The sequence below is a fragment of the Saimiri boliviensis genome, chromosome 2 (assembly GCF_048565385.1).
Source record: "Saimiri boliviensis isolate mSaiBol1 chromosome 2, mSaiBol1.pri, whole genome shotgun sequence".
Lineage (NCBI taxonomy): Eukaryota > Metazoa > Chordata > Mammalia > Primates > Cebidae > Saimiri > Saimiri boliviensis.
In genome coordinates, this window is record NC_133450.1 from 52,610,204 (window position 1) to 52,633,593 (window position 23,390).

The 23,390-nt window shown below is 36.6% G+C and overlaps 1 protein-coding gene across 4 annotated transcripts in view; it reads right to left on the reverse strand.

Annotated features, from left to right (window-relative positions):
- Nucleotides 1-23,390, reverse strand: part of PRKD1 (protein kinase D1) — a 350,894-nt gene that overhangs the window by 97,950 nt on the left and 229,554 nt on the right. Inside the window, exon 1 of one of the 4 annotated variants that reach the window (XM_074393283.1) lies at nucleotides 10,319-21,483. The exons of the other annotated variants lie outside the window; for them this stretch is intronic. The gene's annotated coding sequence lies outside the window, so the exon portion shown is untranslated. Of the gene's footprint in view, nucleotides 1-10,318; nucleotides 21,484-23,390 lie in introns of those variants that run through there. 4 annotated transcript variants of the gene reach the window in all.

The following is a 23,390-nucleotide window of genomic DNA, read 5'->3' on the forward strand; positions in this document are numbered from 1 at the left end:
TAAAAGAAGAGCTTTATTAATGAAAAATCTGATTTTGTACTTTTTCATCAGGTTTATTGAGATATAACTTATATAAAGTACAATTTATTCCTTTTTGTGTACATTCCTAACAAACACATACATACAACTGTGTAACCAAGACCAACACTGAGATACAGAACAATTCCCAAATTTTCTGTGCCCCTTTGTAGACAATCACTTCCCCATCTCCCTTTTCCTGACAACCACTGGTTTATTTTCTGTCCTTTATCTAATATATCATATACATGTAACCTTTTGAGTCTAGTATCTTTTGGTATAATGCATTTGAAAGTCATCTACACTGTTGTAGGCATGCATAGTTCATTACTTTTTTAGCTGAGTTGTATTTAATTTTGTTAAGATGCCACTGTTTGCTCATCCATTCACCAGCTGAATCCTTTCAATGGCATCAGTTTACTCATTCACCAGGGAATTAGGGTAGCAGGTCAGCTAGGATTTGTGGAAAGTGGAGATCAAGTCAAGAGCAGTAGGCTCCAATGAGGTGAAGGTCAAAGGAATATTTATTTGGGATTGTACAGATCATTCATAACAAAGAAGCATGATTATTGAAACAATTTTCTTTTTACAACACTGGATAGCATATAACTTCCAAGTAAGATAATACGGCTCCATTGCTGTTTTCACTTACCAAGTACAAGTTGCAGGACTTCTCCATACTTCACTTTCCTCATCTTTGAAATGAGTATAATTATTAACTCAAAAGACAGTTGTCATAATTGTTTAAATGAGGAAACATTTAAAGTATGGTAGAGTACTCGGCACTATTATCTGGCAATTTATACCAACTATGATAAAATATGATAAACATTTTCAAATATGCATCATAATTTAGATGTATAGTAAACATATTTTTGTACCATTTACAAAAATTAACTTAAACTAGATCACAGTTTAAATATAAAATCTAAACTATAAAATTTCAGGAAGAAAAATCTGAGAAAAATGTTTATTACCTTGATTTAAGCAAAGACTTCGTAGATACATCAAAAGTATACCTTTTTTTTTTTTTTTTTGAGACAGAGTCTCACTTTGTCGCCCAATCTGGAATGCAGTGAAATGGTGCGATCTTGGCTGACTGCAACCTCCACCTTTCAGGTTAAAGTGATTCTTATGTCTCAGCCTCCCTAGTAACTGGAACTACAGGCATGCACTACCACGCCCAGCTAATTTTTGTATTTTTAGTAGAGACAGGGTTTCATCACATTGGCCAGGCTGGTCTCAAACTCCTTACCTTGTGATCTGCCTGCCTTGGCCTCCCAAAGTGCTGGGATTACAAATGTGAGCTATGATACTCGGCCAGTTTATTCTATTTTTAAAAAGTAATAGGCTTCAAAATTAAAACCTCTTAAACAGGAAAATAAAAAGTGAAAATTTAAAAATAATAAAAATAAAAACTTATGTTTAGAAAGATCTGTTGAGGAAATGAAGAAAAGTCAGGCACAGTGGCTTGCACCTGTAATCCCTGCTAAAGGGGAGGCTGAGGTGGGAGGATCATTTGAGACCAGGAGTTCCAGACCAGCCTGGATAACATAGCAAGACCCCTGTCTCTAAACAAACAAAACAAAAATCAACAAAAGAAAATAAACAACATAAGAGAAAGCTACAATCTGAGAGAAAATATTTGCAAAACAGATTCATGTTAAAGGACTTGTGTCCAAAACACACAAAGAACACAATAATATTGACGAAATAAACAATCAAATAAAAATGGGCTAAAGATTTGAAAAGAAAGTTGACTAAAAAAAACTATATGGATGGCAAATAATCACATGGAACCTAGTTCATTACAGTACACTGTGGCTCTATGAGCTTTGATTAACTAGTTTGAAATTGTAATCACCATTTGTGGCATTCTTTAAATCACAACATTATTCTGTGTTCTAAATACTTAAATTACAAAGTAATGTGTTTTAGAACATAACTTACTTATATTCAGGGCTATCTACCTTTGCTTTAGGATCTTACATTACATTTCATCTTTGTAACTGAAACCACAAACGTTGGTTCCACTTAGGGGAATATTTGGAAGGTCAAGTCATTACCAATCTTTAGAAAACATTACAAGTAATTACAGATTACAATTTTTAATTGAAAATTAACTATATGGGGGAAATACTTTCATTTGGGGCAATGATTCCATTTTTAAAGTTTATTTTTATTTTTGATAGAGAGGATCTCCCTGTATCACCCAGGAAGCGGTATGATCACAGCTCACTACAGCCTGAAAGTGAGCCCAGGAGTTTCAGGCTGTAGTGAGCTGTGATCATGCCACTGCCTGGATGATACAGGGAGATCCTGTCTCAGCCTCCCAAGCAGCTGAGGCCACAGACACATGCCACCACACCCAGATAATTTGTTTTTAATTTCCATTCTTGTAGAAACAGGGTCTTTCCTTGTTGCCCAGGCTGGTCTCAATCTCCAGGATTAAAGAGATCCTCCTACCTTTCCCACCTAAAGTGCTGAGATTGCAGGTGTGAGCCATCATGCCTGGCCTAAATTTGTTTGACAAATAATAACTGTACATATTTATAGGGTACAGCATGATGTATATACATGTATATAATGTACAATAATTAAATTAGGGTAATTAATATAGCCATCAGCCTCAAATATTTACAATTTCTTGGAGGTGGAAATATTCAAAATCCTCTCTTCTAGCTATTTCGAAATACATATTACTGTTATCTATCCTCAACTTACTTTGTGAAGAAACACATTCTTTGGTTACCAAAATGCTCTGTATGTGTACTATAAAATAAATTATTATTTCAGACTTCGTTCATTTACTAATTTAATACACATTTTATTCTTACATAGTAATATTTTAGTCATACCTGATTTGGCCATTTATTTTAATTCCATTCTATCTTCTTCCCCACCCCTCCATCGATTTTTTGAGACAAGGACTCACTTTGCCATCCAGGCTGGAGTGCAGTGGCACCGACCTAGCTGCAGCCTCAGTCTCCCTGGGCTCAGGTGATTGTCCCAACTCAGACTCCTAAGTAGCTGCCACTACAGGCACACACCACTATGTCTGCCTAATTTTTTAAATTGTTTTGGTATTTTTTGTAGAGATGGGGTTTCAACACATTGCCCAAGCTGGTCTCAGACTCTTGAGATCAAGCAATCCATATGCCTTGCCATCCCAAAGTGTTGGGATTACAGGTGTGAGCTACCATGTCCAGCCCCCTCTTCTGTTTTAAAGAAAACAAATTGTGCCTAATCACAATGTCACTATCATTACAAGAAATAATGGGCTAATTTTATTATCATATAAATTCTGAACAAATTATCTAATGATTTCAGGAAAACAATGTAAGTACAGGATAAAATGTTTACAAGAAGATAGATATAAATTTTCATTTAAATGTACTGTTTCCTGTTATGGTTTGTTCAGATAAGCGATTCTAACACACTTTTACTGTGTTCATAGTGGGATATATCAGCAGAGGGGTGAGGGAAACGAAGTGGTTTTCATATTATAGACATACTCCTTGACATTTTGATAGTAGCCCCTTTCCTAGTCTAGAGAAATAGTCTCCACATGATAAAAGTGGAAAATTATAAGTGTGCTGAAAAGTACAAGTGGAGGCAGAAAAGATCCTGATGTTCACCACACTGCAATGGGTTAGGATTGCTAATTCCGGAGTAAGAATTCCTGGAGTAAAAGCTTGCTTGAGATTGAAAGCCACCTTCACTACTTATCAGCAGTCTGAGCCTGGCCATATTTCTCAATTCTATAGGTCTCAATTACCTCATCTGTAAAATGAAGAAAATAAATGTAATTAAAATTCCCTCGGGGTTGCTGAACTATTAAATTTGTATGAAGCATTTAGACTAGTGCCTGGCATATAACAACTCTGTCATAATAAATGTTTGCTACTTTTTAGGAAATTTTCTTGTTTCTCTATTCTCACTTTAGTTATTGTTGACACACTATTTCGCAGCACGCTGGTTCTGTCTAGCTCACTCTGTCCACATCATTGTACAGTTCCTTTGTTTTAAAGTTACATGAAAATATTGCAGCACTGAAACTGTGGGACTTAATTCTTTGTTTCGCTTCCATAGAAAGTGATTTTTAAAATGCTGTTTCTAAAGTGAAAGTTTATCCCAGGTAACACTCTAATGAACATTTGCAAATCATTAGTGAAAAAAAAAAAATTTCCAAGTACTAGATCTTAATCTCCTGTTTTTTGTTTTGATGTTTGTTTTATTTTGTTTTTATACTGTAGAATACCCAACAATGCCTGACGTTTTAGATACTCATTAGGTATTTGTTGAATGAATGCATTATCTTGTTCTCAAAGGAGTATTTAGTCATTCAACAAGTATTTATTGCTGCTGGAATAAATAACAATGTATTTAGCATTTAGTATATATGCCAGGTAAAGTACTAACCAAACATTAGTATAACAACAGTCATTATTATTGCTATTTGGTATGACTTTTCATTTATTCAATTTTATTTTTGGAGATGGGGTATCCCTCTTATGTACTTATGTACCCAGTGCAGCAGCACAATCTTGAATCACTGCAACCTCTGCCATACCAGCTCAAGCAATTCTCATGCCTCAGCTTCCCAGGTAGCTAAGATCACAGGCATATGCCATTTTATCCCACTAATTTTTCTATTTTTGGTAGGGACAGAGTTTCACTATGTTGTCCAGCCTGGTCTCAAACTCCTGGGCTCAAGCTATCCGTCAACCTCGGCCTCCCACAGTGCTGAGATTAAAGGTGAGAGACACCATGCCTGATCATTTAGTCAATTTTTTTTAAAATGTCCTTAATGTTTTTCTAATTTTCCTCTGTTTGTCTTAGAGTTGGACTAGGTTCATATGTCTATTCCAAAGAAATCAAAAATGACAGTGGCATAAACAACTTAGAATGTGTTACATTCTCACATGTAGAGGTAGGCATCTCCAGCCTTCTATGACTAGTCCATCAATCCAGGCTCCTTCCAGGTGACCATTCTATTATTCCTTTCAATTGGTTTTCCTCTAGCTCCAAAATGGTCACGAATTCTAGGCACCAGGGTGTGATAAAATAGGGGCTGATATCAGTAAAGGAAGAGGAGAGAATGGATATTGGGAGGCAAAGAGTCTCTTCACAGTGAAGTAATTTTATGTTTTCCATTGCTATGAACATCAAAGGGGCTAATTCATGAGTTCCATTTTTGACCTGTACAGTACAAGGTACAACTGAGAAAACTGAGCTATTCAAGTAGGGGTGGATGAGAGGTTGACAAATAAATACATAGGATACACAGTGAAGTTTACATTTAGAGTACGACATTGACTGTAGAGTTAATTTGGGGGTCATCAGTGTCACAATATTAAATAAAGCCAGGTGAATTTATGAGACCCTCTAGAGCTCTCATTTCCAATATGGTAGCCACTAGCCATAGTTTGTTATTCCAATTTAAGTTAATTAAAATTTGATAAAATTAAAAATTCAGTTCCTCAGTCACACTAGCTACATTCAAGTTCTCAACAGCTACATGTGACTAGTGGTTACTATACTGCAGAGTGCAGAACATTTCCATGATTTCAGAAAGTTAAATTGGACCCCACTGCTCTAAAGAGAGAATTTAACAATAACAACAAAAAATGTGGACCATATAGCTGGTATCTATGATATATTAATTTTTCTTCATTTATTTGCTAAGCTCAAGCTTAATTTTTATTCTTAAATTTTATTATTGTACATACTGAAATTGGCTAACAATTATCGTGCACTTAGTTTTAGTCAGATTCTGTGTTACACATATTATTAATTTTATATAAACCCCCAAATTCTGAAAATGAGTGCTATTATGTTTCCCTTTTTGTAGATGATGAAATTAAGGCTTTCAGCATGGATAAACTGGGTTACAAACTAAAATAGGGAATATCTGGAGAGTAATTTAGATTAATCAGAATCCAGGCCTACGTATGAATTTTCTAAGTAATCATATCAACTGCAAATAAGTATCACTTTGTCTTTCTCCGGTATTTCTACTTCATTACATTTTGTGGTTTTAACTCCATTTGCAAAGAACTTCCTAAGGAATGTTGAATACTAGTATAGGTAAAGGCAGTCTTTTTTTTGGAGGGGGGGATGTGGGGGTGACAGGGTCTCTCACTGTTGCCCAGGCTGGAGTGCAGTGGCATAATCTTGGCTCACTGCAACCTCTGCCTACCAGTTTAAGTGATTCTCTTGACTCAGCCTCCTGAGTAGCTGGGATTACAGACATATGCCACCATGTCCAGCTTAGTAGAGATGGGATTTCACAATATTGGCCAGGCTAGTCGAAAACTCCTAACCTCAGGGGATCCACCCACCTCACCCTCCCAAAGTGCTGGGATTACAGGCATGTGCCACCACACCTGATCCAGTTTTTTTTCTTTACCTTTATTGGAGTGTGCCTTACATTGTCTAGTTAACTATGATGCTGTTGATTTGAGTTAGTTATTCCTTATTATTTTAAATGGGAACATTTTTATTTCTAACCAATTTTTTTTTACTAGAAATTGATGTTGAATTTATAAATAATTATAAAAGTCATGATAGATTATAAAAACTGATTTATTAATAATGTGAAGTCATCTTATTTCTAGAATAGCTTGCTTGGGTATTTTATATTATTATTTTATAAGCTTATTGATTTTATTTTTTGCAAATATTTTACTTAGAATTTTTGCATCCAGGAGACAAAAGTAAAACATTATTAATTGCATGTGGACTCTGAATTCAAATATCCTTGGGATTTATGTACAATTTTAGCAGCAAATTCCTTAATGTCTCTGCATCTTGGTAAAAGGCTCCTTGTCATGCCCAGTGAATACTAAATGCTCATAAACATTAGCCATTCCATAAGTGAACAAGATCTATACTATTCTTTCCTTTTCTTACACAGTTTTTTCTTATACAGGTTTTGGTGGTAAAATTTTGCAATGTTTGAAAAATTTACTGGACAAGTTTTTTTTTTTTTTTTTTTTTAAATTGCATGTGTTCTGGAACAGTTTCTGCATGTGTTTGACAGAAACTTCACTTATGATTTCTTGAAAAAATGCTCTTTGGGTGGGAGGTGCAAGTAGGGACTTGGTACATCTTAAAGAAATTTCCAATTTTGAAGTGTTTCAAAAGTTTCAGGTTCAAATTTTAAAAAGTGCATGTGTGCATATATCATGGTAAAGAGGACATTCCAATAAATTCCCATAATCGAAATCATAAAGTAGGTAAATGTTTCTATTAAAATATATTTCAACACTTAACTAAATTTAATTGTATCTTTGATTAAAAAGAATGCATTTTAACATAAATATGTCTAAATTAATAAACTGTGAATATTTGAGTCACAATGTAATTAGCACACATTTAACATGATAATCCTAATTTTCAATCAAAAATATTATTTGAAATAAGTAAGCATTAAAATAAATACTAAAAACAGGTCAGATGCAGTGTAATCCCAGCACTTTGGGAGGCTGAGGCAGGTAGATGGCCTGAGCTCAGGAGTTCGAGACCACCCAGGGCAATACGATGAAACCCCGTCTCTACAAAAATTACAAAAAATTTAACTGGTTGGGGTAGTGCACACCTCTAGTCCCAGCTACTTGGGAGGCTGAGACAGGAGAATCGTTTGAGCCCCAGAGGCGAAGGTTGCAGTGAGCCAAGATCGCACCACTGTACTCCAGCATGTGCTATGGAGTGAGACTCCGTCTCAAATTTCAAAACAAAACAAAACAAAAACAGAGGACAATTTGTATACTAACTTCCAGGTTTAGGTAAGCAAAAAGTTTCTATTAAACGTTGCCTGTTAATCACAAGGCCACAGGACAAACACTTTCTTGGACTCTTTTTTTAATTTTTTTTAATAATTGTCCTAGACGTAAGTGATAAAGAAAAAAAAAAGTACACAACTCTGAAACCAAACCATGTGCTGCATTTATGTTGCAAAAAGCTGATAAAAATGAAGCTAAAAATGGAAATTTAAGATGGAAAAAAATTATCTGATAATAAGCAGAGAATAGATTAAACATGTACCATATGGCAACTTTAGCCTAACTTCCTAAACTGTGCTATAAACATAACATTAGTATAAACTATTCTGAGCAAAAATGTTCCAAAAGGTGACTTTGCCTGCAGGGTTATTACATTTGGTAAAGCTTTGAAGTCATTTTCAAAAGCCATTGTTCTCAGCACTCAAAGATTGTATCTGACCTTCAATTTTTTGGGTTCCTTCCACATTTACAATGACATTCTCTAGATTATTTCAACACTCAGCATGATTAAACTAAACAAATACAGCATTCTCCAGCATATTTAAAACAAAGTGGCATTCATATTTTGCTTAGTAGATTTACTATCAACCTTCTAGGATTATATATTCTAGATAAAGAGCTGTGATAAATCTACCAATAAACAAAACAGGCCAAGTAAACTATAACACAGTATGTAAGTAAACAGGGATTTGGAGACTGTCAACATCAAGGAGAGATGCAAGCAAAGAAAAGGGAGGGTATAGAGAAAGATTCGCTGTAAAAGATGAAGGGAGGTACAAATTTTTTTTTTTTTTTTTTTGGATCCGGAGTCTCACTCTGTCATCCAGGTTGGAGTACAGTGGTGCAATCTCACCTTACTGCAACCTCGGCCTCCCAGGGTCCAGGGATTGTTCTGAATCAGCCTCCCGAGTAGCTGGAATTACAGGGATGCACCCCCCTGCCTGACTAATTTTTGTATGGAAAGTACAAATCTTGGCTTGAACAAGAAATAGAATTTCTTATGCAGAAACACAGTGGTGTAACTCTTGGAAAAAGAAACAAGTGTAGGAAGTGAGGGGTACTGATGGAATCATCATCATTGTAAAGGAAGATTAATAAAGCTAAGCAATGGTAAAGACTGTGGCTCAGTAGTTTGGAATTCACTGATGGACAACTCTGCTTTATCAAATGTAGATTCTAAAATGCAATAACAAAGACAGGAAGTTTTTAAAATATACTGTCATTTATTTTAGATAAAAATATCACCCATGTAAAAGAGCACATATAACATGTGCAATTTAAAAAATAATAACCCCCATTGCATTCTCCATACAACTAAAGAAATGGACATATCATTATCTTTGAAGCTGCCTTGTGATCTCCCTCCCCAACTAGGTGGATTAAACAAAGGCGTCTCAGTGTTTAGAGAATACTGTTTAGGAGGATACAATGGGAAGTGCAGAAAGAATAGAGACACCTTAGAGGCCAGTTAGAACCCTAGACGCCTTGAACTAAGAAAGGAACAAGAGGAATATATAAGAGAAAAAAAACCTACGACGCACTGTTACAAAGTACAGAAAGGCAAATATGACTCCATTTGTTGTTTATCTTGCCTTTTCATTTTTGGAGTTCTTTTAGTTTGACTGATTTTTGCATGAAAGAAACAAAATACTGGTAATACAAACACAAATAAGAGCAGAACATTTGAAGGGAAAGTCCATGTTTCAGACCCATAGTTGAGGGAATAAGACATTTAAGTGTGAAAACTCCATTAGCAGAAGTAAATTTAAAATGAAGCCAAGGTCAAGAATAAGGGTTCAAGACAATGAGAACACATGGACACAGGGAGGGGAGCACTACACACTGGGGTCTGTTGGGGGGAAATGGGGGAGGGGCGGGGGGTGGGGAGGTGGGAAGAGATAGCATGGGGAGAAATGACAGATACAGGTGAGGGGACGGAAGGCAGCAAAGCACACTGCCATGTGTGTACCTATGCAACAATCTTGCATGTTCATCACATGTACCCCAAAACCTAAAATGCAATAAAAAAAAAGGAAAAAAAAAATAGGTAATTCAAAAAAAAAAAAAAAAAAAATAAGGGTTCAAGAAAAAATTTCTAAAAAATGCCAGTTGATGAAAGTGAGACAAATGAACCTTTTGAGAAGTAAGAAGTAGAGTAGAGCAGAGCATTCAGATTTGAGGCTGGAGGGCTAAGAAAGAAGTAGATGGAGGAATCAATTATAAGATGTGAAAACACAGGGAAGAGGAGAACCAGGAGCACTCAGTGTCACAGGTAAAGAAAGAGGAAAGCCTTTGGAAAGGGAAGAATTGTGTGGCCTGAGAAAACACTTCTATATTTTTTAACATCCGGTTAGTTACAGACTCTTGTAAAAGGGAGTGAAAGAGCAGAATCCAGCCTACTTCAAATGAGAAAGACAAAGGTGAGAGAGAATAAAGAGATGGTCCAGGAACTTCTTCCCTTATTTAAAACTGTTAGAAAAGCATGTGTTGTTTTAAGCCAATAAGTTTCTCACCATTTGTAAAAGCAGCAACACAGGGAAGCACTGTTTCATTTATTTCACCTTGGCCCTGCCGAATTCCGTACTGGTATTCTGCGACAAATTTCCTGTTGCAAATAAAACAAAGTTTTCTTGTGTCTTTAAGTGGGCTTCCTGGCCCTTTCTGTCACTTCATGAAAATGAGAATACTTGATGAGTTAAAAAGCTCAAGAGGGAAAAGAAAAAAAATAGAAGTTAGATTACTGGAAAATTTATTTTGCTTCTGAGTAATCACAATTTTATTACATTTATGTGTTTCCGTAACAGAGATGAATAATATTGTCACATGGGGTGAAGGGAAGAATGAGTAAGCTGCTTGTGTCACTATTATAAAGAATGCCTGCATGGGATCAACCCTCCCTCTCTCATGTTACCAGTCAATGCTTGTTTAAAATGGCCTTATGACCACCGTTATTCTCCAATGCATCCTGAGGAATATAGGTCAAGCAGAGGCATTTATTATGTTGAAATTATTAGGAGGGCACTTAGAAATATTAAGTAATTATACACTTAAGTATCTTTAAATAAAATAATAAACAATAACATCACTGAGAAATGCTTCCTTTTTTCATAGCTACATTGTCCTGTGTAAAAACCAAACTTACTCTCATGGATCCTAACTTTAATTCTGCTCTTTTGATTCTAATATGCAATTTATATGCCAGAATTCACATACTTAATGGTAAAATGCTATTAAAAGGGTTAATACAAGCCAATAATACTAACAGTATGCTGAGAAAATGAACAGTTAAGCTTTCAAAATTGTTGAGTATAGATAGTAATTCTCAATTACACTACCAATGACATTTTCCCTAGCAAAAAACTACACTGCATTTAAAGCTAATGAACAAGTAGAAAGTGAGAACTAGAAAAATGGCCATGGATGATTATACATAATTTAATAGCCACTGAGTCATAAAATGTATGTGTCCTTATGTGCTAGTATTCATTTAAAAAGGATTTCAGTATCCAGTTTGACTCCTGGTTTTTGTTATACTAGCCAGGCGTCCCCAAACTACGGCCCGCGGGCCGCATACGGTCCTCTGAGGCCATTTATCCGGCCCCCTGCCGCACTTCAGGAAGGGGCACCTCTTTCATTGGTGGTCAGTGAGAGGAGCACAGTATGTGGCGGCCCTCCAACGGTCTGAGGGACAGTGAACTGGCTCCCTGTGTAAAAAGTTTGGGGACGCCTGTACTAGGTCATTCAAAATGTAAATGCCACATCTGGGAATATCAACATGGTTTGGTGACTATGATACACTTATTTGCTTAGCACCAGTTAAAGTGGGTATACTGAACTATGCACTTTGGTAGGAGAGAAGATACAAATTAGAAGAATTTCCTTTAACTTCTATCTCAAAAGCTTTATTTGAAGCCTCTCTACTACTAAAAGTATCAATCAGGTTCACAGTCTCATTAACATAATTTTACTCATTTGTAACTTTCAAATATTCTGAAAAACTAGCTTATATCTTTCATGCAATTGTACTGAACTAACCTTTCCCAAATCCCATTTTCACCAATATCCTTTCCTTGCTTTACTAAATGGCTTTATGTTTCCTACTGCATTATTCATTCAAAAAACATTTTTTGAACAGCAGTTACAGGAATGACACAGTTTTAAGAAGCAGTAGGGAAGCAAAAGAAATGAAATACCATTCAAGTGTTTATGGCACTTAGGACCTAACAGAAGATTAAAAAAATGTATAAACACAATTATAGGTAGAATAGGACAAATTCTCTAAGAATAAAGGGGCAACTTGATGCAGAACTTGGCATCTCAGCTGAGTCTTGACGGGTAAATGTGATGCTTAAAATGCAAAGCTGGGAGAGGGCAGGCATTCTAGACAGAAAGACAACTGCCAAGGGCAGTTGAAGGAGTATCAGTTATTCAGTTTGGCTAGATAGCAGAATGCCCAAAGGATATGTGTGGAAGTGTGCCAGAGCAAAGCTGGAAGGTGAGCCAGGCCTTGCGCAGAGAGGCCTGAATGCCTGCTTAGATAAACTATTCAGCAGATAGTGAATGGGAAAGCACTGGAGGCTTCTGAGTAGAGATGGTATGAGGTCATAGCCAGGTTACTGGAAGACTGATGTGCAGGACAGACTGTAGAGAGGAAGAAGATGGACTATAGAGTAGTGAGGTCACTAGTTAGAAAGACTTATAGAGTTTCCATATGGGGTTGTAGTAATAGAAACAGAAAAGAGAAAAATAAATGCAATTTATAGACTTGACAACTAATGTGACAAGAATTGAAAAAAGCAGTCAACAGTGACACTGAGCCCTTACGACTCACCAGGAGTCAACTGGTATCATTAATGATGACAGATCACTAGCTGGAGGTGTGAGTAGAGCAGAAGGAGTGATGGGTTCTGTTCTAGATATATTCAGCTCAAGTGCCAGTGGAATATCCAAGTGGAAAAGTCCAGCAGATGGCTAGAAATGTAATTTGGGACAGAGGTTAGGGGAAAGAATAAAACTGTTCTTAAAGACATGTGTGTGAAAAAAAATCACCAATAGAAAGAAGGAAGAAGCCAAGTGAAGCTCATCTGAGCCAAGTGAAGAGCTATAGACAAAGAGGAGGCAAGAATTCAAGGGATGGTAAGAGAGAAGCAATATCCAAATAGAAGGATTTAAAAACACTATCAAATATGGAAAAGATGAATACTGAGTAGAATATGAACTGAAAAATAATACAAAATAGCATTAATTATGCATGTCGCATGACATGGTTACATAGTGCAAATGCAGGCACTATATTAAACACTTTGTATGTCAGGTCTTATTTAATCCTGACCTCAGACCATAGCCACATTGATTGTTGTGTCATCATCAATCAACAAATAAGAAATCTAAGGCTTCTGGAATTTAAAGAATCTGTCCTAGGACATAATATTATAAGTATAGACAAATCAGAAATGAGCCTAGTAGTATCTAAGCCCAATGGTCATTTTCTCACAATTAACAAACCCCTTATACCCAAATGTCCCAATGCCATGGGATGCCCTTAGCTGAAACGGCCCTCAGAGTGTAGTTCAAGAACCACCCTGAGAGTGTAGTTCAAGAACCACCATTTCCAGAAAGCGTCCCAAGACTCTCCCAGTATTTTTTCTTTAGAATATTTTTTTTTTTCTGAGATGGAGTCTCACTCTGTTGCCCAGGCTGGAGTGAAGTAGTGCCATCTCGGTTCACTGCAACCTCTGCCTCATGGGTTCAAGCAATTCTCCTGCCTCAGCCTCCCAAGTAGCTGGGATTACAGGTATGTGCCAACACACCTAATTTTTTTTTTTTAATTTTTTAATTTTTTTTTTTAGTAGAGACAGGGTTTCATCATTTCGGCCAGGCAGAATGTTTATAGCATTTGGTCTTTGAGACGCAGATGACCATTTAGTTATATGCCATGTCCTATATTATGCATCAGTATTTTGTCTATTGTTCTTTTCTTAACTAAATAGATAGCTCCCTCAGACAGAGTTTTATCACCTTTTATATTTCTTCTATATCCTACATAGCAAATTGTTGTCAGTAAGGAAAACTGCAGAGCTAGTGAGGAATATTTATTATGAATCAGCCCATGTCTTCAGATTCTAAATGAAATCAAATTGGACTGAGGGTTAATCAGGCAGAAATGTCCCCAGCTATATGTGTTTACCAAGATGATTTAAGACAACAGAAGGATATTCTCAGTCTGCTAACATGTGCAGGCCTGAATGGACAATGATTAGGAAGGAAAGACAGTGTTCATTGGGTAGGGCTAAGGCAGGCTGTTCCTTGCTAAAAGTTCTGAAAATACACTTGGCTTCTCCTGCAGTTATCACACCCCTGAGATTGTTAGCAAATTAAGGCATGCAATTTTTCCAGTGGACTAACACTTGAAGCTTATTTTAGATGGTTTTCTTGCCTGTCATGCTTTCATTTCTGAATCCAAAAGAACCTTTTCCCCCTTTATGGGGTGTATTCTACAAAAAGTATATCTCAGAGAAAACTTTATTATTGTTGTTGTTGTTTAAAGGATGGAGTCCTTCTTTGGTGTAATGTTTAGACAAACTCCAAAGTGTAATCCCCTCAGATTCCCTGGCTTATATCTACTTGGCAGCATTTCGCAGGCAGCAGGGCCAATGTGGCTTCTTGCCATTTCCCACTCAAAGTGCAAAGAGTGGTCCGCTTGGTAGAAGCTTGACTGCCCTTGGGATTAGGGGCACCTTATTTGTATACAGAATATCTAACTTGATGACTGCTAGGATATATGTCTTTCCCCCGTATTGAGTACTTGTTTTCAGCCTGATTAAATATGCTCCACTATGTTATTCCAAATGTATTTGAGAAAGTGAATGCCAAACTAAATGCATTTAAAAGTGTGTTCCTTTCATTATCTGCAGGGAAACTTCATTCTGATAGAAGAGATAGGATAGCACACTGAAACATCTGAAAATCTTTATGTTGCTGAAAAAACAGAGACCATAGCAAGGGAAGCTGATATTCCAAACTCTTTTAGGGTAAGAGGAGCATTTTATTCAATTTTGGCTTTCCTTATTTGAGATTCTCTGAACTGAACAAAAATGTGGACGGTTAAAATTTCCAGGAAAGGTGATATATTTTTGGAGGCAAATAGCATTCTTTGTGGCTCTCTGGTTTAGTATTTTAAAAAGATGAGCAACTGTAACTCAAAAAATGAGCAAAAAATGTATCTTTATCTTCATCTCTGTGTGTGTGAATAGTCTTTTCTATGCAATACTGGACCAGCTAACTATAACTCAAGTTCAGATGTTTATGCTTAGGGAAAAAAAATTTCTATTTTGGACTGTATAAGCTCTCATCAGCATTTAGTTTTAGAAATAGAAACTTTTTAAACTAAGAATTTCTAACAGTAAGACAGATTCTCATTTTGATGATGATAGCTGATTTGGGGAAAATGTTTATTTCCATTTTAAAGTCTTCAAAAATGCACATATAATATCTTTCCATAGTAACAGTATTATAAGGGGGGAAGACACGAGGCAGTTTTGGATTCGGTTTGTACAATTCTTATAAAAGGCTTCCTACTTTCTTTAATAGTTTTGTGAAAATCCTTTAATAGGATACAGGGGCCCTATCCCACTGAGAGCTTAAAACCTCTCTTTGCCTTCCTCTTTTTAATTTGGATCCTTTTGGGTTCTTCCTTGTATGAATGGAGAGTGTGCTCCACAGTTTGGCTGGTGATACATTTGATGTGCCCTACTCTGACTGGATTGACTCATGAGCACCAGGATCCTGAAACAAGGCCTAAAGTGGAAGCATCTAGGGGAATGACCACAGGCAGTGTAGTCAGTTGGGAGTGAGGGGCTTAAGCTCTATATTCTGGCATGTTATCCAGCTACTCTTGTTAGTCAATTGACAACTATGCTTCTTCAGCCATCATGTCCACACTCAGGATGCTACTGGTACCCAATCCTGATGGCTGCATTAGTTTCCCATTGTCGGTATTAAGACCCAAGTCTAAGTAATCCCTTTTATCTCTCTTACTCTCTTGATATTGTCCACTTTCCTTTTGGAGGTTCAGCCTCAGAAACAAAACAGGGGCTGGGGCCTTGCTATTGTCTGATAGATGTTCTACTTCAAAGAATGCCAGTTCTTAGATTCCAGGTTGAGGACTTTGCCAGTATGCCATGTGACTCTACTAGCCCCCTACTAGGTGTAAGACCTTGGATGATTAGTAGACTGCCCTATACTTCAGTTTCTCCATCTGTAAAGTGGGAATGAAAATCACATTACTTACTTAATGAAACTTGTTGAGGATTACTTGTCACATGATTAAGACAGTCCTTGGCACACAATTAAGTACTCTAAAAGGAAATATATTCTTATTGCTGTTCTCACTACTTGAGGTTAGGGCTGATGCGAATCATGAAACAGAACTTACCACTAGCTGACTGTTAACAACATACCATGATATTGCTCTCAGAGCTTTCTTCCACCTAGTTTCTAAAGCTCAGTCTGTTTTACTTCATTCTCCATATCCTGCCCAGGTTCTGGGTCTTGCTAGCCTAAGTCCTCCTACGGCAGAGGTCATGCTCAGGTCAGCAACCTCAACTCTGTTTTTCTTAAGGTCCGGTGTCTGGTATTGTCTGCAACATATTTCTTTTCATACTATAAACTTAAAAAAAAAAGATTAGAACAGAGAACTTGCATAGTCTTAGAAAACTCACTCTGATCTCTTACGATGATGTATGAGGAAAAGCAAAGTGCTTGCAATGATTCTACCAGCAGTACTAAAGTCCAGTTGAAACCGGGAATCTTCAGATTTTTGATGGGAAGAGAAATTGGTTGAGATTATGAGCGGAGAGAAGAGAAAATGGTTAAATAATTAAAGATATATTTATTTCTTTACAGTAGCTTTATAAGCTAGGTATACCAGAGACTCAAGTTTTGTTAACTTCTTCAAGGTCAACAGCCAGAAGCCCAAGCTTATCTAAGACTCCAGCACAAGTTGTTGCAGAGACAGTCAAGCCCTTGACAGTGGAAGCAAGGGCCTGAATGTGGGCCATCCTTACTTGTGGTGGAGAAGGTGTCTTTAGTTACTACAACCACTCTGACACACCACTTAGAAGTCCAGAGATATCCAGCATTCTCTTTGTTAAATGTGTATTTATGTGCCTTTGTCTTCTGATCATCTTCCCTGTTTCACAGTAACTGCTTAAGAGTCTAATGTTAAAACCAACCACACCTGGAACAACAGTTTACCCACATCTAGTGCTCAATATCTGTCACTGGATTGAGTAGATGAACACATAAGCATGCTCTCATAAGCATGTCCATTTCTCTATCCATTTGCTGTCTTTGAGACCAATTCATATCCATAATCTGATTTCATCTACCTAATACTTGTATTAGTTTTCTATTGCTGCTGTACCACAAACTTAGCGGCTTAACATAACACACATTTATTATCAAATAGTCCAGAAAGTCAGAAGTCCAAAATGGGTCTCAGTGAGCTAAAATAAAACTGTCAGCAAGCAGGCTGCATTTCTTCTGGAGTTACTTGAAATAAATATATTTTTTGCCTTTCCACTTTTGCATTTCTTGGCTCATGGTGCATTCCTCCACCTTGGAAGCCAAAAATGTTAGGCCAATTCCTTTTCACCCTATTGTCTCTCTAGTTCTCTCCCTTCTGCCACCTGCCACCACATATAAGAAGCCTGTGATTACTTTGGGCCCACTAGAATAACCTCCATATCTTAACATCAGCTGACAGCAACTTAATTATATTTGCAACCTTAATTCTCTCTTTTCATATATTCTAACACCTTCACAGGTTCCAGGAAATAGGACACAGACAACCATGGGGTAGCACCATTCAGCCCATTGCATAACTTTATGAGGTAGGTAGGGGCAGGAGTTTCTCCTGGTATGGATTAGGAAAATGAAATGAGAACAAATAAATCCTTTACCCATGACATAGTTATAGGCAGTGGCAAAGTCAGAACCACAAGTTAGTTACAGTAATGTTCATGTACTAACTTAGAATTCCTACCATAATCCCTTTTATTCCTTAAACTTTAGGAAGAGAGATCTAAAATTAACTCAAGATGGATTAAAGACTTAAATTTAAAACCCAAAACTATAATAGTTCCAGAAGAAAATCTATGCAATACCATTCAGGACATAGGCATAGCATGCGGCAAAGATTTCATGATAAAAATGCCAAAAGCAATTGCAACAAAAGCCAAAAATTGACAAGTAGGATTGAATTAAACTAAAGAGATTCTATATAACAACAACAAAACTATCATTCAAGTGAACAGAAAACCTACAGAATAAAAGAAAATTTTTGCAATCTACCAATCTGACAAAAATGTAATACCCAGAGTCTACAAGACACTTAAATTTACAAAAAAAAAAACCCAAACCATTGAAAAGTGGGCAGATGACATGAACAGACACTTCTCAAAAGAAGACATTTTGACAGCCAATAAACAAATGAGAAAAAACAAAAGCCTAACATTTCTGATCATTAGAGAAATGCAAATCAAACCACAATGAGATACCATTTCATACCAGTCAGAAAAGCAATTATTAAAAAGTCAAGAAACAGTAGCTGCTGGTGAGGTTGCAGAGAAAAAGGAATGCTTTTTCACTTTTAGTAGAAGTATAAATTAGTTCTACAATTGTAGAAGACTGTGTGGTGATTCCTCAAAGATCCAGAGGCAGAAAATATTTGACCCAGCAATCCCTTTACTGGATTATTTACTGGTATATCCCCAAAAGAATATAAATCATTCTACTATAAAGACTCATGCATGCATATGTTCATTGCAGCACTATCCACAACAGCAAAGACACGGAATCAACTCAAATGCCCATCAATGATAGACTGGATAAAGAAAATGTGGTACATATATACCATGGAATACTATGCAGCCATTAAAAGGAACAAGATCATGTCTTTTGCAGGGACATGGATGGAGCTGGAAGCCATTATCCTCAGCAAACCAATGGAGGAAAAACAAGCACCGCATGTTCTCACTTATATGTGGGAGCTGAACAATGAGAACATATGGACACAGGCCGGGGACTGACACACACTGGGGCCTGATCCTGGATTGGGGGAGGGAGAGCAACAGAAAGAAGAGCTAATGTATGCTGGGCTTAGTACCTAGCTGACAGGTTGACTATGTTGCATACCACCATGGCACATGTTTACCTATGTAGCAAACCTGCACATGCTGCACATGTATTCTGGAACTTAAAAGTTGAAGAAAAAATAACAGAAGAGAGGTCTCCCTCTCTTCCCACTTTCTAGATAAGGTCATCCACTCCTATGGTTTAATTACTATATTAATGTTTATAATCCCCAAGTCCAACCCTATCCCCAGTATCTGCCACAAACTTTAGGTTTGTATTATCAGCTATCTACCACAGTTCATCTGTTCATTTTACAAGAGCCTTCAATGAAATATATTCAACACCAAATTCATCAAGTTCTCTAAACCTTCTCTTCTATGCTTATTTTAATTTTGTCAAATTGCCCACATCCAAAATATGTTATATCAATCTTGCTTCTTTCTACTTTTCAGTATCTAAAAATTCTACTTCTCAAAACTGTTTACTTTTCCCCAATTCTACCTCTGTGAATAAAACCAGCATCATCTTTTATCTAAATCTCTGCTTCAGTGTCTCCCCTGCTTCACTCTTCTTCCTTTTCCAATCTATTCTCAATGCTACAGCAAAAGTTGAACCAATGTTTGCATGGATAATGGCATGACCTTTTATATAATCCTCCAATCTATTGATCCGTTTAAGCTCATCTAACTCTTCTAACCTTAGGACTTCTCTCTCCAGCATAATTTGAATTCTCCTATTTTGTGACATGTATGTGCACTCTCTTGGTTCTTCTTTTCAATATCTCAGAATAATCCCATTCTTACTCTCTCACCTAAATTCTAGTCACCCTTCAGTTTTCAGCTTAAATTTCATTGGACTTCTCTTAACTTTCCTTTTCACCTCAGTCTGGGTAAATATATCTCCCCATGTGCTTGTCTTTACTGCAGTAATGTGTGAAAACTGGTGAATCATTTAGTTTTGACTTGAAAAACTGCAGGGCTATATTGAGCACCATTTTATCCTCATGCTTAGCACAGGACATGGCATCAAGTGCATAGTCAATACACCTTTGTAACATGAATAAATGCCATGTTCAATTATATTAAGTTCCAAACTCAAATGCAGGACAAAAAGTAGCCCAATTATTATTAATACAATTCTATTGAGGTCTTTTATACATCTGGTTTCCCCTAGTTTTCTGAGTCCCTAAAATCTATACCCAAACCATCTAGACCACCAGACCAGTTCCCATGGCCAATGAATGGTTCTATATAGCTCACTCATGATTAACTTGTGTTTGCACACTGAAATCACCTGAGGGACTTTTAAAGCATATCCATGCTGGACCTACAGAAATTTATTATGTCTAGGGGGTGGGGAAGTATGGGTATTTTAAAAAGTTCCCAAGTGATTTTAATGAGCAGGCAAAGTTGAAAACACTGATGTGTTGTACTTTTTAAATACTCTGATGAGACTAAGGGCTTTCTGAGAGTATATGATACAAAGTGACCTCAACAGCTCAAAGTCCACATTACCTTGCAGCAGATGGCTAAAACAATTATTAGATTGTGAAAAGTAACTGCAGTTTTTTGCCATTAAAAAAAAAAATGGCAAAAACCGCAATTGCTTTTGCACCAACCTAAAACAGTAACAGCATCTCCTATTAGGGCTGGTGCTTTGAGGGGAAGAATTGGTTGGATTAGCTATGTACAAAGGGTAAAAAATTATCATCACTTTTTCAGCACTTAATATTTCTATAAGTAAAACAAAGATTCCTACTATTTGTTGCCACTATATCACAAACTTTGAAGTTGTATTTAGAATGGTCTAGACTGGAATACAAGTTATGGGAGTTTAAAAAAGGAGGCTTTCCCTCCCCATCATCTACTTTAGTAAAGAGGCAGCCTTCCTCCAGGGCTTTTGAAGATGTACACATACAATTTTAAGTCAGTCCTCCGCCAGAACAAGTAGCATATTAAGTTTTCATGGATGTGTATGAATTCCATATTTTAAATGCAAAACTTAAGCCATACTTTGAGTCCAACTGAAATATTCCTATGTGTGAGTCATGAATTTATGAGTATGACCCCTTATAATAATCTGAGTGGATCATTTTAGAAATGTAAAAAATCTCTTTAAATGGAGTTTGGAAAAAACTTCCTAATCATTTTTAAAACATAGAGGTCCAGCAACCTTTAGTCCAAGTACATCTGTTGGATGATTCCACTCCTGCCGTTAAATCTCCCTGCGTACACAATTAAATACAAAATTAAATGCCCCTAGCACTTTGGATTTTGTTAGTATTTGACCTCAGTTGTGTTACCGAAAGCCAGATAACTCTATGACTTAGCACTGGGTTTTAATCAAGGAGAATTTTTCAGAATGGCTGTTCTCTTGGTTGCTTTTTGGGAAAGAATTGCTTTTATTTAAAGGTGGGAGGGAAAATAATTGCAAAATTTGGTGGCCACTAGAAAGAGGAATGAGGAAATCTGAATATTTTCCTTTTGTAATTAAAGTTCAGATTAATGTTTGTTACTGGAAACATGTACCCACTTAAAAAAAAAAAAAAAAAAAAAGGATGGCATCGCCATCCACATATTCACTAGTTCAGATTACTCTGAGTGCTACCTCACAGACAATTCACTCACCCTACCTCTTTGCCCTTTCAAAAAACAAATGTCATCATGTCCTTATGGGGGTCTAATAAATAACATTTTACAACTTTGGAAGTTACTTGAGATATAACTTGGCCAAATAACTGCAGTACTTTTCTGTGTTGGCTAATATTGATTCATTCCATAGTAACTAAACTATAAATCACAACAAATATCCACATATAAAGAGGTGAAGTATAGGTCATATGCAACTAAGGAATTATCCTATGGCCTTGACACTTCGTAAACTATTGCTCAATAATACAATGCACAATATATTTTAAAATCTGTTATTTGGTAAAGCATTTGGGCATTTTTTGATGCAAATGAGAAACATCTATTTTTTTATTTAGAAAAAATTTCTGGAAAGCATTTGAACTAAACAAGCAGTGCAGTTCTGATACTCTTACTAACTGGTTTAATTCTAAAAATGTTATAACTCATGTTGTCACAGTTTAATGCTGATATTCAGAAAATAATTCTTCTAAGTCAGAAATTTGGAACTTCCAAGTGCTTTGCGTTCTAAAGGCTATCACTATCACATCTCCATTCTGGTGGCCAAGGATTGTTGAGAACTTTCTTAATCTCATATTCTTTGCTGCCAATTTGGTTCAAATCAGTCCATTTATTTCCCTAGAGGTGTAAAAATGTAAATTTACACATCATAACTAATATAAATCCCATGGAACCCAGAAATCAATGCAAAAAAATAGCATAGAAACTATGAAAAGTAAGTTGCTATTGAGATTTTTGATAAGTTTGAATGACTTTGCAAACCGTTATACATAAAAAAGAAGTCTTGATACAATCAATTCTGAATTTCAAGCAGGAATTCAAGTCTTCCACAGATATAAGCACTTTATGACATCAGAAACACACAAAAATCCTGATATCATTACAATAAGGAAAGTAAATTTCTATACATATTATTTATTTATTATACTTTTAAGTTCTGGGTTACATGTGTAGATCATGCAGGTTTATTACATAGGTATATACACATGGTGGTGGTTTGCTGCATCCATCGCCCCATCATCTCCATCAGATATTTCTCCTAATGCTATCCCTCCCCAATACTCCCAACCCCTGCTATTCCTCCCCTGGCCCCCCAACCCCCAGGCCCCGGTGTGTGATGTTCCCCTTGCTGTGTTCATGTGTTCTCATTGTTCAACACTCACTTATGAGTGAGAACATGCAGTGTTTGGTTTTCTGTTCTCGTGTCAGTTTGCTGAGAATGATGGTTTCCAGATTCATCCATGTTCCTGCAAAGGAAATGAACTCGTCCTTTTTTTATGGCTGCATAGTATTCCATGGTGTATATGTGCCACATTTTCTTTATCCAGTCTGTCATTGATGGCATTTGGGTTTGTTCCAAGTCTTTGCTATTGTGGACAGTGATGCAATAAACATATGTCTGCAATGTGTCTTTATAACAGAATGATATATGATCCTTTGGGTATATAGCCAATATTGAAATTGCTGGGTCAAATGGTATTTCTATTTCTAGATCCTTGAGGAACCACCACACTATCAAGTAAATTTCAAATCCATATTATCTTGGAAGAAGAGATTACTGTCTGAGGATGAAGACTTTATAGGTCATCCAATCCAACCTCCCAACATTATCACTGATAGACAGTTACCCAGATGGTTTCCTGCAATAGGCAATTCATTTGCTCAGAACAGAACTTACTCCCTTTTGGATAGTCTTTTCAGTAAGATTTGCTGTAGGCTGAGCCAAAATACGCCTCCTGGTGGTCTTACTTGTTCTTGCTGTAGCTACAGAAGCTGAATCTCATCCTTATTCTTTTTAACA